At 45.2% G+C, this 19041-nt stretch overlaps 1 long non-coding RNA gene across 1 annotated transcript; it reads left to right on the forward strand.

Annotated features, from left to right (window-relative positions):
- The first annotated feature begins 318 nt into the window (after positions 1 to 318).
- On the forward strand, positions 319 to 7451 carry LOC135578075 (uncharacterized). Its single transcript, XR_010469443.1, has 2 exons — positions 319 to 987; positions 5340 to 7451. It is a non-coding gene; the product is annotated as an uncharacterized LOC135578075 (long non-coding RNA).
- The last annotated feature ends 11590 nt before the right edge of the window (positions 7452 to 19041 follow it).

Genomic DNA, 19041 nt, shown 5'->3' on the forward strand with positions numbered 1-19041 from the left:
AAGCCCAAAGAAAGCCCAAAGAAAGCGGAAAGAAAGCCCAAAGAAAGCCTAAATAAAGCCAAAAGAAAGCCCAAAGAAAGGGGAAACAAAGCCCAAAGAAAGGGGAAAGAAAGCCCAAAGAAATCCCAAAGAAAGGGGAAAGAAAGCCCAAAGAAAGGGGAAAGAAAGCCCAAAGAAAGCCCAAAGAAAGGGGAAACAAAGCCCAAAGAAAGGGGAAAGAAAGCCCAAAGAAAGAGGAAAGAAAGCCCAAAGAAAGGGGAATGACAGCCCAAAGAAAGCCCAAAGAAAGGGGAAAGAAAGCCCAAAGAAAGGGGAAAGAAAGCCCAAAGAAAGCCCAAAGAAAGGGGAAAGAAAGCCCAAAGAAAGGGGAAAGAAAGCCCAAAGAAAGCCCAAAGAAAGGGGAAACAAAGCCCTAAGTGTGGGTTGTCTTGGCTGTATTTGTGGGCGATGTGCTGATTTTAGTTATTGGACCTGCTGTGTTAGCATGGGAAGTTACTGGGGGGTTGTGGAAAATTACAGCCGATGGGTGTAAGAACAAAGCACAGGAACTGGTGGTTTGGCAACAGTATCTTGTTATAGTCGCGCGAAGCTTTCCTAACACGAAAGGCATGTAGTTACAAGGACCTAAGATAAGATATGCATGCTTTCTTACTAACCTATCATGAGCTCAGCTTTTGTAATATGTATGAGCTAATTAGTTGGTATACCAATCAGTATAATCCACGATAGTAGTTGTAATGTATGTAACAGTATAAAAGGATTGTGTAGAGAACAATAAAGTGGACACTTTGCTTGCATCAAGTTGCGTCCCCGTCTCTTCATCGCGGCAAATGGTGCCCCCCGACGTGATCTTTGGTGAAGACTCCGCCGGAGGCTGATAATCACCTATCTGGTGGCGTGCTGCGAGTCCCGCAGAACTGGGAACGCTGCTACAAGGAGCAGGGAAAAGCCGGCTACTGAAGTCATCACCCCCGTCTGGAACGAGAGGTGAGCTGCGGGAAACTAGCAAAATGGGGAATCAGACGAGTTCCCCTGAAAGAGACGTTTATGAGCTAATGAAAGCTTTACTTCAGAAGCATGGGGAAAAGACCCTTTCGGGTCAGGACCTCAAGCTGATCCTTAAATGGGTCCAGGTTAAGATCCCTACAGTTACTGCTTCTTCGATTTTTACCCGGGAACTTTGGGACGATGTACGGGTGAAATTATGGGATGCAGCTACCTCTGGAAATGAGGAAGCGCAACATATGCTCCCACACTGGAGAAAAATTTTTGAGGCTGTGAAAGCGCAAGAGCAGAGCCAACGAGGTTCAGAAGGGGAGACAAAGCCCTCTGCACCATCATTACCGTCACCACCCCCCTTGGCCTGTGCAGCGGGGTATCCCCCGGAGGATGATCCCTTTGATCCCGGACCTGTTGATCCCGAAAAAGAACCCGATCTTTTCCCTCCTGATCCTCATAATGTCTGGGGAGAGATCAAACGCCAAGCCTTAAAGGAGGGGGAGTTAGAGATAGCAAGGACTATAGTAGCGCCTGTTATATATCAAGGAAGGGGGGGGGCGGCTCAATGGGAAGCATTGTCCTTTTCAGTGATTAAGGAGTTGCGTCGTACGGTTACCGAGCACGGGTTGTCTTCTCCTTATTTTGCAAGCCTTTTATCTTCTGTATTCGATACATATGTCATGACCCCACATGATTTAAAATCTCTCGCGCGATTGTTATTAACCCCGACGCAATATACAATGTGGGAGTCTCAATGGAGAACGGGGCTGCAGACAATTTTGTTGGGGTATGCGGGACATGCGAATGCTGCCCTAGCTGCCTTAACCATAGAACATCTTACTGGGACTGGGCAACATGCAGACCCGGCCGGACAGGCAAGGGATATCCCCCGAGAAGCCTTAGAAGCAGTCCGGGAGGAAGCGAAAAAGGCTTTATTGAAAGTTCCTGATTCTCAAAAGCCTCAGAAAGCGTTTACTAATATCACCCAAGAGCCCCGAGAGCCGTATATGCAATTTGTAGACCGCTTGAAACAAGCCTTAGATCGGCAAGTAGATAATACCGAGGCTCGAGATATCCTATTACTTAAATTAGCAGTGGAAAATGCCAACGCTGATTGCAAAAAACTTTTAAAATCGCTTCCAAACCAAAATCCTACTTTGATTGAGATGATTGAGGCGTGTAACAGAATTGGCACTATGGATTATAAATATGAAGCGATGGCTGCTGCCTTTGCGGCCATGCGCGGACCTGTGGGAAACAGTAAGCAACAGAACTGTTTCGGTTGTGGGAAGCCAGGTCACTTTAAAAGAGATTGTCGCAGCGCCGGGGGGAAGAGACCCCCAGCACCTGGTATTTGTCCCAGATGCCAGAGGGGACGGCATTTTGCAAACCAATGTAAATCTAAATATGATGTGAATGGGCATCCCATACCGGGAAACCGGCAGTGGAGCGCGAACCCGCGGCGCGTGCAGACACAAGTTCCGCGGCCAGCCTCAACGCCCCTGCAAGCGCGGGGGGAGGAGCGGGGGACCGGAGGGTTTCCAGTCTCTCTCCCGCAATAGCAGGGAGCGCCGGCCTGGACCTGGCAACCGCCCACACAGTAACGCTGTTTGATTCCTCTGTTCACTTACTGCCTACCAAAGTTGCAGGCCCTTTGCCTCCTCAAACGCAGGCTTTATTATTGGGAAGATCATCCACCACCCTGTCAGGGCTTTTTGTATTGCCTGGAGTAATTGATCCTGACAGTAATTCCGAAATCAAAATTATGGCTTGGACCCCATTTCCTCCTTGCACAGTACCAGAGGGAAGTCGTATTGCTCAATTGATACTGATCCCTAAGGAGGACTATGTCTCAATCCCTGACCAAATGCTCCCGCAGAGACAGGGAAGCTTTGGGTCTACGGGAGAACCACTAATTTTATGGGCTCAAGCCATCTCACAAAAGCGTCCTATATGTCAATGTACCCTCATTTGCAGAGGTCAGCAAGTCGTGTTGAGTGGAATCATTGATACAGGTGCAGATGTTACCGTTATTTCTCAAGCGAAGTGGCCTTCTAGGTGGCCTTTAGCTGATATCTCTCAGACGTTAGCAGGGATTGGGGGGTGCGGAGCTAGCCGCCAAAGCGCAGAAATGATACAAGTTCAAAATTCAGAAGGACGAGTTGCCTCAGTCAAACCGTTTATCTTACCGGTGCCTATGGTCTTGTGGGGACGTGATGTGTTGTCTCAGTGGGGGGTGTCTATCCAGACACATTTTTAGGTGGGGCCATTGAGGGGCGTGAAACCCCAAAGTTAACCTGGAAGACAGACACTCCTATTTGGATTGATCAATGGCCCCTGCCACTGAAAAACTTCACGCCCTCCAAGAAATAGTTAACGAACAACTATCTATGGGACATATTGTACCCTCAACGAGTCCGTGGAACTCGCCTATCTTTGTTATTAAAAAACTGACTGGCAAGTGGCGCCTGCTCCATGACCTCAGAAAATTAATGACGCTATGGAAGATATGGGGGCCCTGCAGCCTGGGCTTCCATCACCTACCATGATCCCTCGAGATTGGCATTTAACCATCATAGACCTCAAAGATTGTTTTTTCAACATTCCATTGCATCCAGATGATGCCCCTAAATTTGCCTTTTCTGTGCCAAGCGTCAACATGCAAGCTCCTTTGCAAAGATACCAGTGGGTTGTGCTACCGCAGGAATGAAAAATAGCCCTACAATATGCCAATGGTATGTAGCAAAGATACTTAGTCCTGTTAGAGCTGCAGTGCCTGCTGCATTGTTATATCATTATATGGATGACATTCTAGTGGCAGCACAGCACCATGAAGTCATGGAGGAAGCTGTAGCCCTTGTCGTGGCTGCTGTAAAATCAGCAGACCTCTGTATTGCACCAGAAAAAATTCAAAGAATGCCACCTTGGAAATACTTAGGATGGCGTATAAGGGCTCAGACTATTACCCCGCAACCCTTACAGATACAGGCAAATGTAAAGAACTTACATGATGTACAAAAACTGCTGGGTACAATCAATTGGGTCAGACCATTGTTAGGAATCAGTAATGCGGACCTTCGTCCCTTATTCGAAATGCTTAAAGGAAGCTCGGATTTAAACGCTCCGCGAACTCTTAGTCCTGAAGCCATAGCTTCCTTGCATAAAGCTGCAACAGCAATTGCCTCCAGACAAGCGCATCGATGGGAACCAGAATTGCCTTTTCAATTAATCATCCTTAATCCTGCTAGACAGCCTTATGCGCTTATCTTTCAATGGGACTGCCAGAAAACTGACCCTTTACTGATCATTGAATGGATTTTTCTGCCTAACCAAGCCACAAAGACGATTTCTACCCAACATGAGATGTTTGCATCTTTAATCATCAGGGCCAGACAGCGATTACTTACCCTGGCGGGCACGGACTTTGCCCTCATATGTATGCCAGTAACAGCTGTTTACCTGCAATGGCTACAACAACAATCAGATGCACTAGGTATAGCCCTGACTGGCTATGCAGGCCAACTCACTTCTCATCCGCCTTCTCACAAGCTGTTAAGCATTGATTTTCACCTTTTACCTGTTCCAAAGCGGAGTGACCAGCCTTTACAAGCCCTTACTGTATTCACAGATGGGTCTGGCAAATCTCACAAGTCTGTTATCCTTTGGTGGGATGACCAGCGGGAACAGTGGGGCTCAGATGTTGAGATTGTGCAGGGTTCTCCTCAAATAGTAGAATTATCTGCAGTTGTTCGAGTGTTTCGAAAATGGTCTATTCCTCTCAATATAATCACTGATTCTGCTTATGTTGCAGGAATTGTTAGCCGAGCAGAAGCTTCTGTGCTACGGGATATTTCTCATGCGGCACTGTTCAATCTGTTACAAGAACTCATTTTCCTGTTAGATTCCCGCCTTCACCCTTATTTTATTATGCATGTCCGATCTCACACTTCTCTACCTGGTTTTATTGCAGAAGGGAACCGACAAGCGGATTTGCTTACGCTACCGGTGCAGGTGTTACCAGATCGATTAGCGCAAGCTCGACTCAGCCACTCCTTTTTTCATCAAAATGCTGCAGGCCTTACGTTTGTTATTAAAACAAAAAGGGGGAATAGGGGCTGCTACACCAGAGGAGCGCTTACAGAAAGCCTTGTATGTTTTTAATTTTTTGAATTGTTCCCTGTTAGACAGCAATCCTCCAGTAGTTCGTCATTTTAGCACAAACACCCTTTTTGAACCCAAGATTAAGCCGCCAGTATTGATCCGGGACCCCGAAACAGGTAAAGTGATGGGACCCTATCCCCTTGTTACATGGGGTAGAGGTTATGCTTGTGTTTCCACAGAGAGAGGTCCTCGCTGGATCCCGGCAAAGAACGTGAGACCCTTCCGAGAAACATTGCAACGGCAGTCTTCTGATAACGCTCCAGAACTGCGTTCGATGAGGAGAACGTTGCTCCCGAATGAATTCCGTCTCAGAAACAGTACCACAGACCTGGGAAGTAAACCCCGATAAGTGGGAGGAAACAAAAAGGAGGTGTCGGAAAAAGAGAAACAGAAGGAAGACTAAGAGCCTGCAGGAATGGGCCAAGTATTAATCTTTTTGTTAAGTACTATAAGCTTAGGTCTTAGCTTTGATTTACATCATGTTGACCCTCGTACTAATGTGTGGCTCACGTGGGCAAATCGTACTGGGACCACAGACTTTTGTCTGTCCCTGGCGCAAGTAAGCGATCCGTTTAGAACATGTTTAATTGGGTATCCATATGTACACCTAGACGATTTTCGAGGTTACGTTAACACCCCTGATTTGTCGAATGTACTCAATTCCTCATATTGGCAATGGAGGAGAAATAACAGTGACGGATGGTGTATAAAAAGTAGCGACTGGCCAGTAGAGCAGGGAGCCATGCTCCAGCAAGGCTTAATTCAAAGGCTCAATTTCTCTAATCACTTACCGTTTCAGGAACTGACACTTTGGGGCTCCTTCCCTCCACAGGGGGAATGGGAGAACATCTCAAATCGCGAAAATTGCTCTAATATGAGTCCGGAGATTCTTCCTGTTAACGGGACTGGAGTGGTCTATTTTGGTGATAGCTGGACTGGGTATTTGATTCGAGATGGTCACAAAGAGACATTAGATTCACTGATTCATTATCAAAACGTGTCAGGTAACTCTGGTCATTGGAACATTTCGATAAATGCAGGGACTAGAGATGTGGCCGATATCACTGGACAGGTAAGGTTGCCAAAAGGCTATTTCTTGATTTGTGGAGATAGAGCATGGCCCGGAATTCCTTTTAAACCTGTGGGAGGACCTTGTTATATTGGGAGACTTACGCTGTTCGCACCTCATATGAGGGACATGCTTAATCGTTCCCTGAGCAATAGTACCAGATCAAAAAGGTCATTGCGACAATTACAACCAGATTGCGATGATCGCGTCAATTTAGGGTCTTTAGGATCTACTATAGCTCTGTCCCTATTTTTGCCTGGTGGAATGGCCGCAAGCAATTGGAATAAAATAAAACAATTGGCATGCTGGGCTGTCAAAGAATTTAACACGACCTCTGACATTTTGTCAGGATTAGCTCAAGATGTAGATAGCTTACGACATGTAGTCCTACAGAATCGTGCCGCCATAGATTTCCTTTTACTAGCCCACGGACATGGATGTCAAGAATTTGAAGGAATGTGTTGCATGAATCTATCTGATCACTCTGTGAGCATTCATAAACAGATTGCAGAACTACGAGAAAGGATTCACAATGTGCAGGAAGGAATGGATGGACTCGATGGGTGGCTAGCTTCTTGGGGAATTACAGGGTGGATAAAAGATTTACTTAAACAGGGAATTTTGATCCTTTTAGTAATTTGTGTATTATTACTAACGATTCCATGTATTTTGCAGTGCTTACAAAAGTCGATAACCGCTTCAGTAAATAAGATTTTTCTTGTACAAGCACAAGACCTTCCGAAAACTCCCAGTACAGAAATGTTGGTGAAGCAAGACGTCCTCGAACTAGTTGGGCGCCGACCTTGGGAAGAAGCAAATGTTTGAAAATAAAAAGGGGGAGATGTGGGTTGTCTTGGCTGTATTTGTGGGCAATGTGCTGATTTTAGTTATTGGACCTGCTGTGTTAGCATGGGAAGTTACTGGGGGGTTGTGGAAAATTACAGCCGATGGGTGTAAGAACAAAGCACAGGAACTGGTGGTTTGGCAACAGTATCTTGTTATAGTCGCGCGAAGCTTTCCTAACACGAAAGGCATGTAGTTACAAGGACCTAAGATAAGATATGCATGCTTTCTTACTAACCTATCATGAGCTCAGCTTTTGTAATATGTATGAGCTAATTAGTTGGTATACCAATCAGTATAATCCACGATAGTAGTTGTAATGTATGTAACAGTATAAAAGGATTGTGTAGAGAACAATAAAGTGGACACTTTGCTTGCATCAAGTTGCGTCCCCGTCTCTTCATCGCGGCACCAAAGAAAGGGTAAAGAAAGCCCAAAGAAAGCCCAAAGAAAGGGGAAAGAAAGCCCAAAGAAAGGGGAAAGAAAGCCCAAAGAAAGGGGAAAGAAAGCCCAAAGAAAGGGGAAAGAAAGCCCAAAGAAAGCCCAAAGAAAGAGGAAAGAAAGCCCAAAGAAAGGGGAATGACAGCCCAAAGAAAGCCCAAAGAAAGGGGAAAGAAAGCCCAAAGAAAGGGGAAAGAAAGCCCAAAGAAAGGGGAAAGAAAGCCCAAAGAAAGGGGAAAGAAAGCCCAAAGAAAGGGGAAAGAAAGCCCAAAGAAACCCCAAAGAAAGGGGAAAGAAAGCCCAAAGAAAGGGGAAGGAAAGCCCAAGGAAAGGGGAAAGAAAGCCCAAAGAAAGGGGAAATAAAGCCCAAAGAAAGGTGAAAGAAAGCCCAAAGAAAGGGGGAAGAAAGCCCAAAGAAAGCCCAAAGAAAGGGGAAAGAAAGGGGAAAGAAAGCCCAAAGAAAGCCCAAAGAAAGCCCAAAGAAAGGGGGAAAGAAAGCTCAAAGAAAGCCCAAAGAAAGGGGAAAGAAAGCGCAAAGAAAGCCCAAAGAAAGGGGAAAGAAAGCCCAAAGAAAGGGGAAAGAAAGCCCAAAGAAAGGGGAAAGAAAGCCCAAAGAAAGGGGAAAGACAGCCCAAAGAAAGGGGAAAGACAGCCCAAAGAAAGGGGAAAGAAAGCCCAAAGAAAGGGGAAAGAAAGCCCAGAAAAATCCCAAAGAAAGCCCAAAGAAAGCCCAAAGAAAGCCCAAAGAAAGCCCAAAGAAAAGGGAAAGAAAGTTCAAAGAAAGGGGAAAGAAAGCCCAAAGAAAGGGGAAAGAAAGCCCAAAGAAAGGGGAAAGAAAGCCCAAAGAAAGGGGAAAGAAAGCCCAAAGAAACCCCAAAGAAAGGGGAAAGAAAGCCCAAAGAAAGGGGAAGGAAAGCCCAAGGAAAGGGGAAAGAAAGCCAAAGAAAGGGGAAATAAAGCCCAAAGAAAGGTGAAAGAAAGCCCAAAGAAAGGGGGAAGAAAGCCCAAAGAAAGCCCAAAGAAAGGGGAAAGAAAGGGGAAAGAAAGCCCAAAGAAAGCCCAAAGAAAGCCCAAAGAAAGGGGAAAGAAAGCTCAAAGAAAGCCCAAAGAAAGGGGAAAGAAAGCGCAAAGAAAGCCCAAAGAAAGGGGAAAGAAAGCCCAAAGAAAGGGGAAAGAAAGCCCAAAGAAAGGGGAAAGAAAGCCCAAAGAAAGGGGAAAGACAGCCCAAAGAAAGGGGAAAGACAGCCCAAAGAAAGGGGAAAGAAAGCCCAAAGAAAGGGGAAAGAAAGCCCAGAAAAATCCCAAAGAAAGCCCAAAGAAAGCCCAAAGAAAGCCCAAAGAAAGCCCAAAGAAAAGGGAAAGAAAGTTCAAAGAAAGGGGAAAGAAAGCCCAACGAAAGGGGAATGACAGCCCAAAGAAAGGGAAAAGAAAGCCCAAAGAAAGGGGAAAGAAAGCCCAAAGAAAGGGGAAAGAAAGCCCAAAGAAAGCCCAAAGAAAGCCCAAAGAAAGTGGAAAGAAAGGGGAAAGAAAACCCAAAGAAAGCCCAAAGAAAGCCCAAGGAAAGCCCAAAGAAAGGGGAAAGAAAGCCCAAAGAAAGGGGAAAGAAAGCCCAAAGAAAGGGGAAAGACAGCCCAAAGAATGGGGAAAGAAAGCCCAAAGAAAGGGGAAAGAAAGGGGAAAGAAAGCCCAAAGAAAGGGGAAAGAAAGCCCAAAGAAAGCCCAAAGAAAGGGGAAACAAAGCCCAAAGAAAGGGGAAAGAAAGCCCAAAGAAATCCCAAAGAAAGGGGAAAGAAAGCCCAAAGAAAGGGGAATGACAGCCCAAAGAAAGCCCAAAAAAAGGGGAAGGAAAGCCCAAAGAAAGGGGAAAGAAAGCCCAACGAAAGGGGAATGACAGCCCAAAGAAAGGGGAAAGAAAGCCCAAAGAAAGCCCAAAGAAAGCCCAAAGAAAGGGGAAAGAAAGCCCAAAGAAAGCCCAAAGAAAGGGGAAAGAAAGCCCAAAGAAACCCCAAAGAAAGGGGAAAGAAAGCCCAAAGAAAGGGGAAAGAAAGCCCAAGGAAAGGGGAAAGAAAGCCCAAAGACAGGGGAAAGAAAGCCCAAAGAAAGCCCAAAGAAAGCCCAAAGAAAGTGGAAAGAAAGGGGAAAGAAAACCCAAAGAAAGCCCAAATAAAGCCCAAAGAAACCCCAAAGAAAGGGGAAAGAAAGCCCAAAGAAACCCCAAAGAAAGGGGAAAGAAAGCCCAAAGAAAGGGGAAAGAAAGCCCAAGGAAAGGGGAAAGAAAGCCCAAAGAAAGGGGAAATAAAGCCCAAAGAAAGGTGAAAGAAAGCCCAAAGAAAGGGGGAAGAAAGCCCAAAGAAAGCCCAAAGAAAGGGGAAAGAAAGGGGAAAGAAAGCCCAAAGAAAGCCCAAAGAAAGCCCAAAGAAAGGGGAAAGAAAGCTCAAAGAAAGCCCAAAGAAAGGGGAAAGAAAGCGCAAAGAAAGCCCAAAGAAAGGGGAAAGAAAGCCCAAAGAAATGGGAAAGAAAGCCCAAAGAAAGGGGAAAGAAAGCCCAAAGAAAGGGGAAAGACAGCCCTAAGAATGCCCAATGAAAGGGGAAAGAAAGCCCAAAGAAAGGGGAAAGAAAGCTCAAAGAAAGCCCAAAGAAAGGGAAAAGAAAGCCCAAAGAAAGTGGAAAGAAAGCCCAAAGAAAGGGGAAAGAAAGCCCAAAGAAAGGGGAAAGAAAGCCCAAAGAAAGGGGAAAGAAAGCCCAGAAAAATCCCAAAGAAAGCCCAAAGAAAGCCAGAAGAAAGCCCAAAGAAAAGGGAAAGAAATTTCAAAGAAAGGGGAAAGAAAGCCCAAAGAAAGGGGAAAGAAAGCCCAAAGAAAGGGGAAAGAAAGCCCAAAGAAAGCCCAAAGAAAGTGGAAAGAAAGGGGAAAGAAAACCCAAAGAAAGCCCAAAGAAAGCCCAAGGAAAGCCCAAAGAAAGGGGAAAGAAAGCCTAAAGAAAGGGGAAAGAAAGCTCAAAGAAAGGCCAAAGAAAGGGGAAAGAAAGCCCAAAGAAAGGGGAAAGAAAGCCCAAAGAAAGGGGAAAGAAAGCCCAAAGAAAGGGGAAAGAAAGCCCAAAGAAAGGGGAATGACAGCCCAAAGAAAGGGGAAAGAAAGCCCAAAGAAAGCCCAAAGAAAGCCCAAAGAAAGCCCAAAGAAAGCCCAAAGAAAGTGGAAAGAAAGGGGAAAGAAAACCCAAAGAAAGCCCAAAGAAAGCCCAAGGAAAGCCCAAAGAAAGGGGAAAGAAAGCCCAAAGAAAGGGGAAAGACAGCCCAAAGAAAGGGGAAAGAAAGCCCAAAGAAAGGGGAAAGAAAGCACAAAGAAAGCCCAAAGAAAGGGGAAAGAAAGCCCAAAGAAAAGGGAAAGAAAGCCCAAAGAAAGCCCAAAGTAAGCGGAAAGAAAGCCCAAAGAAAGCCTAAAGAAAGCCAAAAGCAAGCCCAAAGAAAGGGGAAACAAAGCCCAAAGAAAGGGGAAAGAAAGCCCAAAGAAAGCCCAAAGAAAGGGGAAAGAAAGCCCAAAGAAAGGGGAAAGAAAGCCCAAAGAAAGCCCAAAGAAAGGGGAAAGAAAGCCCAAATAAAGGGGAAAGAAAGCCCAAAGAAAGCCCAAAGAAAGGGGAAAGAAAGCCCAAAGAAAGTGGAATGACAGCCCAAAGAAAGCCCAAAGAAAGGGGAAAGAAAGCCCAAAGAAAGGGGAAAGAAAGCCCAAAGAAAGGGGAAAGAAAGCCCAAAGAAAGGGGAAAGAAAGCCCAAAGAAAGCCCAAAGAAAGCCCAAAGAAAGCCCAAAGAAAGGGGAAAGAAAGCACAAAGAAAGCCCAAAGAAAGGGGAAAGAAAGCCCAAAGAAACCCCAAAGAAAGGGGAAAGAAAGCCCAAAGAAACCCCAAAGAAAGGGGAAAGAAAGCCCAAAGAAAGGGGAAAGAAAGCCCAAGGAAAGGGGAAAGAAAGCCCAAAGAAAGGGGAAATAAAGCCCAAAGAAAGGTGAAAGAAAGCCCAAAGAAAGGGGGAAGAAAGCCCAAAGAAAGCCCAAAGAAAGGGGAAAGAAAGGGGAAAGAAAGCCCAAAGAAAGCCCAAAGAAAGGGGAAAGAAAGCTCAAAGAAAGCCCAAAGAAAGGGGAAAGAAAGCGCAAAGAAAGCCCAAAGAAAGGGGAAAGAAAGCCCAAAGAAATGAGAAAGAAAGCCCAAAGAAAGGGGAAAGAAAGCCCAAAGAAAGGGGAAAGACAGCCCAAAGAATGCCCAATGAAAGGGGAAAGAAAGCCCAAAGAAAGGGGAAAGAAAGCTCAAAGAAAGCCCAAAGAAAGGGAAAAGAAAGCCCAAAGAAAGTGGAAAGAAAGCCCAAAGAAAGGGGAAAGACAGCCCAAAGAAAGGGGAAAGAAAGCCCAAAGAAAGGGGAAAGAAAGCCCAGAAAAATCCCAAAGAAAGCCCAAAGAAAGCCCAAAGAAAGCCCAAAGAAAAGGGAAAGAAAGTTCAAAGAAAGGGGAAAGAAAGCCCAACGAAACGGGAATGACAGCCCAAAGAAAGGGAAAAGAAAGCCCAAAGAAAGGGGAAAGAAAGCCCAAAGAAAGGGGAAAGAAAGCCCAAAGAAAGCCCAAAGAAAGCCCAAAGAAAGTGGAAAGAAAGGGGAAAGAAAACCCAAAGAAAGCCCAAATAAAGCCCAAGGAAAGCCCAAAGAAAGGGGAAAGAAAGCCCAAAGAAAGGTGAAAGAAAGCCCAAAGAAAGGGGAAAGACAGCCCAAAGAATGGAGAAATAAAGCCCAAAGAAAGGGGAAAGAAAGCCCAAAGAAAGGGGAAAGAAAGCCCAAAGAAAAGGGAAAGAAAGCCAAAAGAAAGCCCAAAGAAAGCGGCAAGAAAGCCCAAAGAAAGCCTAAAGAAAGCCTAAAGAAAGCCCAAAGAAAGGGTAAACAAAGCCCAAAGAAAGGGGAAAGAAAGCCCAAAGAAAGCCCAAAGAAAGGGGAAAGAAAGCCCAAAGAAAGCCCAAAGAAAGGGGAAACAAAGCCCAAAGAAAGGGGAAAGAAAGCCCAAAGAAAGCCCAAAGAAAGGGGAAAGAAAGCCCAAAGAAAGGGGAATGACAGCCCAAAGAAAGCCCAAAGAAAGGGGAAAGAAAGCCCAAAGAAAGGGGAAAGAAAGCCCAAAGAAAGGGGAAAGAAAGCCCAAAGAAAGGGGAAAGAAAGCCCAAAGAAAGGGGAAAGAAAGCCCAAAGAAAGGGGAAAGAAAGCCCAAAGAAAGGGGAAAGAAAGCCCAAAGAAAGCCCAAAGAAAGGGGAAAGAAAGCCCAAAGAAAGCCCAAAGAAAGGGGAAAGAAAGCCCAAAGAAACCCCAAAGAAAGGGGAAAGAAAGCCCAAAGAAAGGGGAAAGAAAGCCCAAGGAAAGGGGAAAGAAAGCCCAAAGAAAGGGGAAATAAAGCCCAAAGAAAGGGGAAAGAAAGCCCAAAGAAAGGGGGAAGAAAGCCCAAAGAAAGCCCAAAGAAAGGGGAAAGAAAGGGGAAAGAAAGCTCAAAGAAACCCCAAAGAAAGGGGAAAGAAAGCCCAAAGAAAGGGGAAAGAAAGCCCAAGGAAAGGGGAAAGAAAGCCCCAAGAAAGGGGAAATAAAGCCCAAAGAAAGGGGAAAGAAAGCCCAAAGAAAGGGGGAAGAAAGCCCAAAGAAAGCCCAAAGAAAGGGGAAAGAAAGGGGAAAGAAAGCTCAAAGAAAGCCCAAAGAAATGGGAAAGAAAGCGCAAAGAAAGCCCAAAGAAAGGGGAAAGAAAGCCCAAAAAAAGGGGAAAGAAAGCCCAAAGAAAGGGGAAAGAAAGACCAAAGAAAGGGGAAAGACAGCCCAATGAATGCCCAAAGAAAGGGGAAATAAAGCCCAAAGAAAGGGGAAAGAAAGCCCAAATAAAGCCCAAAGAAAGGGAAAAGAAAGCCCAATGAAAGGGGAAAGAAAGCCCAAAGAAAGGGGAAAGACAGCCCAATGAAAGGGTAAAGAAAGCCCAGAGAAATCCCAAAGAAAGCCCAAAGAAAGCCCAAAGAATGCCCAAAGAAAGCCCAAAGAAAGTGGAAAGAAAGGGGAAAGAAAACCCAAAGAAAGCCCAAAGAAAGCCCAAGGAAAGCCCAAAGAAAGGGGAAAGAAAGCCCAAAGAAAGGGGAAAGAAAGCCCAAAGAAAGGGGAAAGAAAGCCCAAAGAAAGGGGAAAGAAAGCACAAAGAAAGCCCAAAGAAAGGGGAAAGAAAGCACAAAGAAAAGGGAAAGAAAGCCCAAAGAAAGCCCAAAGAAAGCATAAAGAAAGCCCAAAGAAAGCCTAAAGAAAGCCAAAAGCAAGCCCAAAGAAAGGGGAAACAAAGCCCAAAGAAAGGGGAAAGAAAGCCCAAAGAAAGTCCAAAGAAAGGGGAAAGAAAGCCCAAAGAAAGGGGAAAGAAAGCCCAAAGAAAGCCCAAAGAAAGGGGAAAGAAAGCCCAAATAAAGGGGAAAGAAAGCCCAAAGAAAGCCCAAAGAAAGGGGAAAGAAAGCCCAAAGAAAGGGGAATGACAGCCCAAAGAATGCCCAAAGAAAGGGGAAAGAAAGGCCAAAGAAAGGGGAAAGAAAGCCCAAAGAAAGGGGAAAGAAAGCCCAAAGAAAGGGGAAAGAAAGCCCAAAGAAAGGGTAAAGAAAGCCCAAAGAAAGCCCAAAGAAAGGGGAAAGAAAGCCCAAAGAAAGGGGAAAGAAAGCCCAAAGAAAGCCCAAAGAAAGGGGAAAGAAAGCCCAAATAAAGGGGAAAGAAAGCCCAAAGAAAGCCCAAAGAAAGGGGAAAGAAAGCCCAAAGAAAGTGGAATGACAGCCCAAAGAAAGCCCAAAGAAAGGGGAAAGAAAGCCCAAAGAAAGGGGAAAGAAAGCCCAAAGAAAGGGGAAAGAAAGCCCAAAGAAAGGGGAAAGAAAGCCCAAAGAAAGCCCAAAGAAAGCCCAAAGAAAGCCCAAAGAAAGGGGAAAGAAAGCACAAAGAAAGCCCAAAGAAAGGGGAAAGAAAGCCCAAAGAAACCCCAAAGAAAGGGGAAAGAAAGCCCAAAGAAACCCCAAAGAAAGGGGAAAGAAAGCCCAAAGAAAGGGGAAAGAAAGCCCAAGGAAAGGGGAAAGAAAGCCCAAAGAAAGGGGAAATAAAGCCCAAAGAAAGGTGAAAGAAAGCCCAAAGAAAGGGGGAAGAAAGCCCAAAGAAAGCCCAAAGAAAGGGGAAAGAAAGGGGAAAGAAAGCCCAAAGAAAGCCCAAAGAAAGGGGAAAGAAAGCTCAAAGAAAGCCCAAAGAAAGGGGAAAGAAAGCGCAAAGAAAGCCCAAAGAAAGGGGAAAGAAAGCCCAAAGAAATGAGAAAGAAAGCCCAAAGAAAGGGGAAAGAAAGCCCAAAGAAAGGGGAAAGACAGCCCAAAGAATGCCCAATGAAAGGGGAAAGAAAGCCCAAAGAAAGGGGAAAGAAAGCTCAAAGAAAGCCCAAAGAAAGGGAAAAGAAAGCCCAAAGAAAGTGGAAAGAAAGCCCAAAGAAAGGGGAAAGACAGCCCAAAGAAAGGGGAAAGAAAGCCCAAAGAAAGGGGAAAGAAAGCCCAGAAAAATCCCAAAGAAAGCCCAAAGAAAGCCCAAAGAAAGCCCAAAGAAAAGGGAAAGAAAGTTCAAAGAAAGGGGAAAGAAAGCCCAACGAAACGGGAATGACAGCCCAAAGAAAGGGAAAAGAAAGCCCAAAGAAAGGGGAAAGAAAGCCCAAAGAAAGGGGAAAGAAAGCCCAAAGAAAGCCCAAAGAAAGCCCAAAGAAAGTGGAAAGAAAGGGGAAAGAAAACCCAAAGAAAGCCCAAATAAAGCCCAAGGAAAGCCCAAAGAAAGGGGAAAGAAAGCCCAAAGAAAGGTGAAAGAAAGCCCAAAGAAAGGGGAAAGACAGCCCAAAGAATGGAGAAATAAAGCCCAAAGAAAGGGGAAAGAAAGCCCAAAGAAAGGGGAAAGAAAGCCCAAAGAAAAGGGAAAGAAAGCCAAAAGAAAGCCCAAAGAAAGCGGCAAGAAAGCCCAAAGAAAGCCTAAAGAAAGCCTAAAGAAAGCCCAAAGAAAGGGTAAACAAAGCCCAAAGAAAGGGGAAAGAAAGCCCAAAGAAAGCCCAAAGAAAGGGGAAAGAAAGCCCAAAGAAAGCCCAAAGAAAGGGGAAACAAAGCCCAAAGAAAGGGGAAAGAAAGCCCAAAGAAAGCCCAAAGAAAGGGGAAAGAAAGCCCAAAGAAAGGGGAATGACAGCCCAAAGAAAGCCCAAAGAAAGGGGAAAGAAAGCCCAAAGAAAGGGGAAAGAAAGCCCAAAGAAAGGGGAAAGAAAGCCCAAAGAAAGGGGAAAGAAAGCCCAAAGAAAGGGGAAAGAAAGCCCAAAGAAAGGGGAAAGAAAGCCCAAAGAAAGGGGAAAGAAAGCCCAAAGAAAGCCCAAAGAAAGGGGAAAGAAAGCCCAAAGAAAGCCCAAAGAAAGGGGAAAGAAAGCCCAAAGAAACCCCAAAGAAAGGGGAAAGAAAGCCCAAAGAAAGGGGAAAGAAAGCCCAAGGAAAGGGGAAAGAAAGCCCAAAGAAAGGGGAAATAAAGCCCAAAGAAAGGGGAAAGAAAGCCCAAAGAAAGGGGGAAGAAAGCCCAAAGAAAGCCCAAAGAAAGGGGAAAGAAAGGGGAAAGAAAGCTCAAAGAAACCCCAAAGAAAGGGGAAAGAAAGCCCAAAGAAAGGGGAAAGAAAGCCCAAGGAAAGGGGAAAGAAAGCCCCAAGAAAGGGGAAATAAAGCCCAAAGAAAGGGGAAAGAAAGCCCAAAGAAAGGGGGAAGAAAGCCCAAAGAAAGCCCAAAGAAAGGGGAAAGAAAGGGGAAAGAAAGCTCAAAGAAAGCCCAAAGAAATGGGAAAGAAAGCGCAAAGAAAGCCCAAAGAAAGGGGAAAGAAAGCCCAAAAAAAGGGGAAAGAAAGCCCAAAGAAAGGGGAAAGAAAGACCAAAGAAAGGGGAAAGACAGCCCAATGAATGCCCAAAGAAAGGGGAAATAAAGCCCAAAGAAAGGGGAAAGAAAGCCCAAATAAAGCCCAAAGAAAGGGAAAAGAAAGCCCAATGAAAGGGGAAAGAAAGCCCAAAGAAAGGGGAAAGACAGCCCAATGAAAGGGTAAAGAAAGCCCAGAGAAATCCCAAAGAAAGCCCAAAGAAAGCCCAAAGAATGCCCAAAGAAAGCCCAAAGAAAGTGGAAAGAAAGGGGAAAGAAAACCCAAAGAAAGCCCAAAGAAAGCCCAAGGAAAGCCCAAAGAAAGGGGAAAGAAAGCCCAAAGAAAGGGGAAAGAAAGCCCAAAGAAAGGGGAAAGAAAGCCCAAAGAAAGGGGAAAGAAAGCACAAAGAAAGCCCAAAGAAAGGGGAAAGAAAGCACAAAGAAAAGGGAAAGAAAGCCCAAAGAAAGCCCAAAGAAAGCATAAAGAAAGCCCAAAGAAAGCCTAAAGAAAGCCAAAAGCAAGCCCAAAGAAAGGGGAAACAAAGCCCAAAGAAAGGGGAAAGAAAGCCCAAAGAAAGTCCAAAGAAAGGGGAAAGAAAGCCCAAAGAAAGGGGAAAGAAAGCCCAAAGAAAGCCCAAAGAAAGGGGAAAGAAAGCCCAAATAAAGGGGAAAGAAAGCCCAAAGAAAGCCCAAAGAAAGGGGAAAGAAAGCCCAAAGAAAGGGGAATGACAGCCCAAAGAATGCCCAAAGAAAGGGGAAAGAAAGGCCAAAGAAAGGGGAAAGAAAGCCCAAAGAAAGGGGAAAGAAAGCCCAAAGAAAGGGGAAAGAAAGCCCAAAGAAAGGGTAAAGAAAGCCCAAAGAAAGGGGAAAGAAAGCCCAAAGAAAGGGGAAAGAAAGCCCAAAGAAAGCCCAAAGAAAGGGGAAAGAAAGCCCAAAGAAAGCCCAAAGAAAGGGAAAAGAAAGCCCAAAGAAACCCCAAAGAAAGGGGAAAGAAAGCCCAAAGAAAGGGGAAAGAAAGCCCAAGGAAAGGGGAAAGAAAGCCCAAAGAAAGGGGAAATAAAGCCCAAAGAAAGGGGAAAGAAAGCCCAAAGAAAGGGGGAAGAAAGCCCAAAGAAAGCCCAAAGAAAGGGGAAAGAAAGGGGAAAGAAAGCTCAAAGAAACCCCAAAGAAAGGGGAAAGAAAGCCCAAAGAAAGGGGAAAGAAAGCCCAAGGAAAGGGGAAAGAAAGCCCCAAGAAAGGGGAAATAAAGCCCAAAGAAAGGGGAAAGAAAGCCCAAAGAAAGGGGGAAGAAAGCCCAAAGAAAGCCCAAAGAAAGGGGAAAGAAAGGGGAAAGAAAGCTCAAAGAAAGCCCAAAGAAATGGGAAAGAAAGCGCAAAGAAAGCCCAAAGAAAGGGGAAAGAAAGCCCAAAGAAAGGGGAAAGAAAGCCCAAAGAAAGGGGAAAGAAAGCCCAAAGAAAGAGGAAAGACAGCCCAATGAATGCCCAAAGAAAGGGGAAATAAAGCCCAAAGAAAGGGGAAAGAAAGCCCAAATAAAGCCCAAAGAAAGGGAAAAGAAAGCCCAATGAAAGGGGAAAGAAAGCCCAAAGAAAGGGGAAAGACAGCCCAATGAAAGGGTAAAGAAAGCCCAGAGAAATCCCAAAGAAAGCCCAAAGAAAGCCCAAAGAATGCCCAAAGAAAGCCCAAAGAAAGTGGAAAGAAAGGGGAAAGAAAACCCAAAGAAAGCCCAAAGAAAGGGGAAAGAAAGCCCAAAGAAAGTGGAATGACAGCCCAAAGAAAGCCCAAAGAAAGGGGAAAGAAAGCCCAAAGAAAGGGGAAAGAAAGCCCAAAGAAAGGGGAAAGAAAGCCCAAAGAAAGGGGAAAGAAAGCCCAAAGAAAGGGGAAAGACAGCCCAAAGAAAGGGGAAAGAAAGCCCAAAGAAAGGGGAAAGAAAGCCCAGAGAAATCCCAAAGAAAGCCCAAAGAAAGCCCAAAGAAAGCCCAAAGAAAAGGGAAAGAAAGTTCAAAGAAAGGGGAAAGAAAGCCCAACGAAAGGGGAATGACAGCCCAAAGAAAGGGGAAAGACAGCCCAAAGAAAGGGGAAAGAAAGCCCAAAGAAAGGGGAAAGAAAGCCCAGATAAATCCCAAAGAAAGCCCAAAGAAAGTGGAATGAAAGGGGAAAGAAAGCCCAAAGAAAGGGGAAAGAAAGCCCAAAGAAAGGGGAAAGACAGCCCAAAGAAAGGGGAAAGAAAGCCCAAAGAAAGGGGAAAGAAAGCCCAAAGAAAGCATAAGAAAGGGGAAGGAAGCCCAAAGAAAAGGGAAAGAAAGCCCAAAGAAAGCCCAAAGAAAGCGGAAAGAAAGCCCAAAGAAAGCCTAAGGAAAGCCTAAAGAAAGCCCAAAGAAAGGGGAAACAAAGCCCAAAGAAAGGGGAAAGAAAGCCCAAAGAAAGCCCAAAGAAAGGGGAAACAAAGCCCAAAGAAATGGGAATGAAAGCCCAAAGAAAGCCCAAAGAAAGGGGAAAGAAAGCCCAAAGAAAGGGCAATGACAGCCCAAAGAAAGCCCAAAGAAAGGGGAAAGAAATCCCAAAGAAAGGGGAAAGAAAGCCCAAAGAAAGGGGAAGGAAAGCCCAAAGAAAG

This window comes from Columba livia, unplaced genomic scaffold (assembly GCF_036013475.1).
Source record: "Columba livia isolate bColLiv1 breed racing homer unplaced genomic scaffold, bColLiv1.pat.W.v2 Scaffold_307, whole genome shotgun sequence".
Taxonomy (NCBI): Eukaryota; Metazoa; Chordata; class Aves; order Columbiformes; family Columbidae; genus Columba; species Columba livia.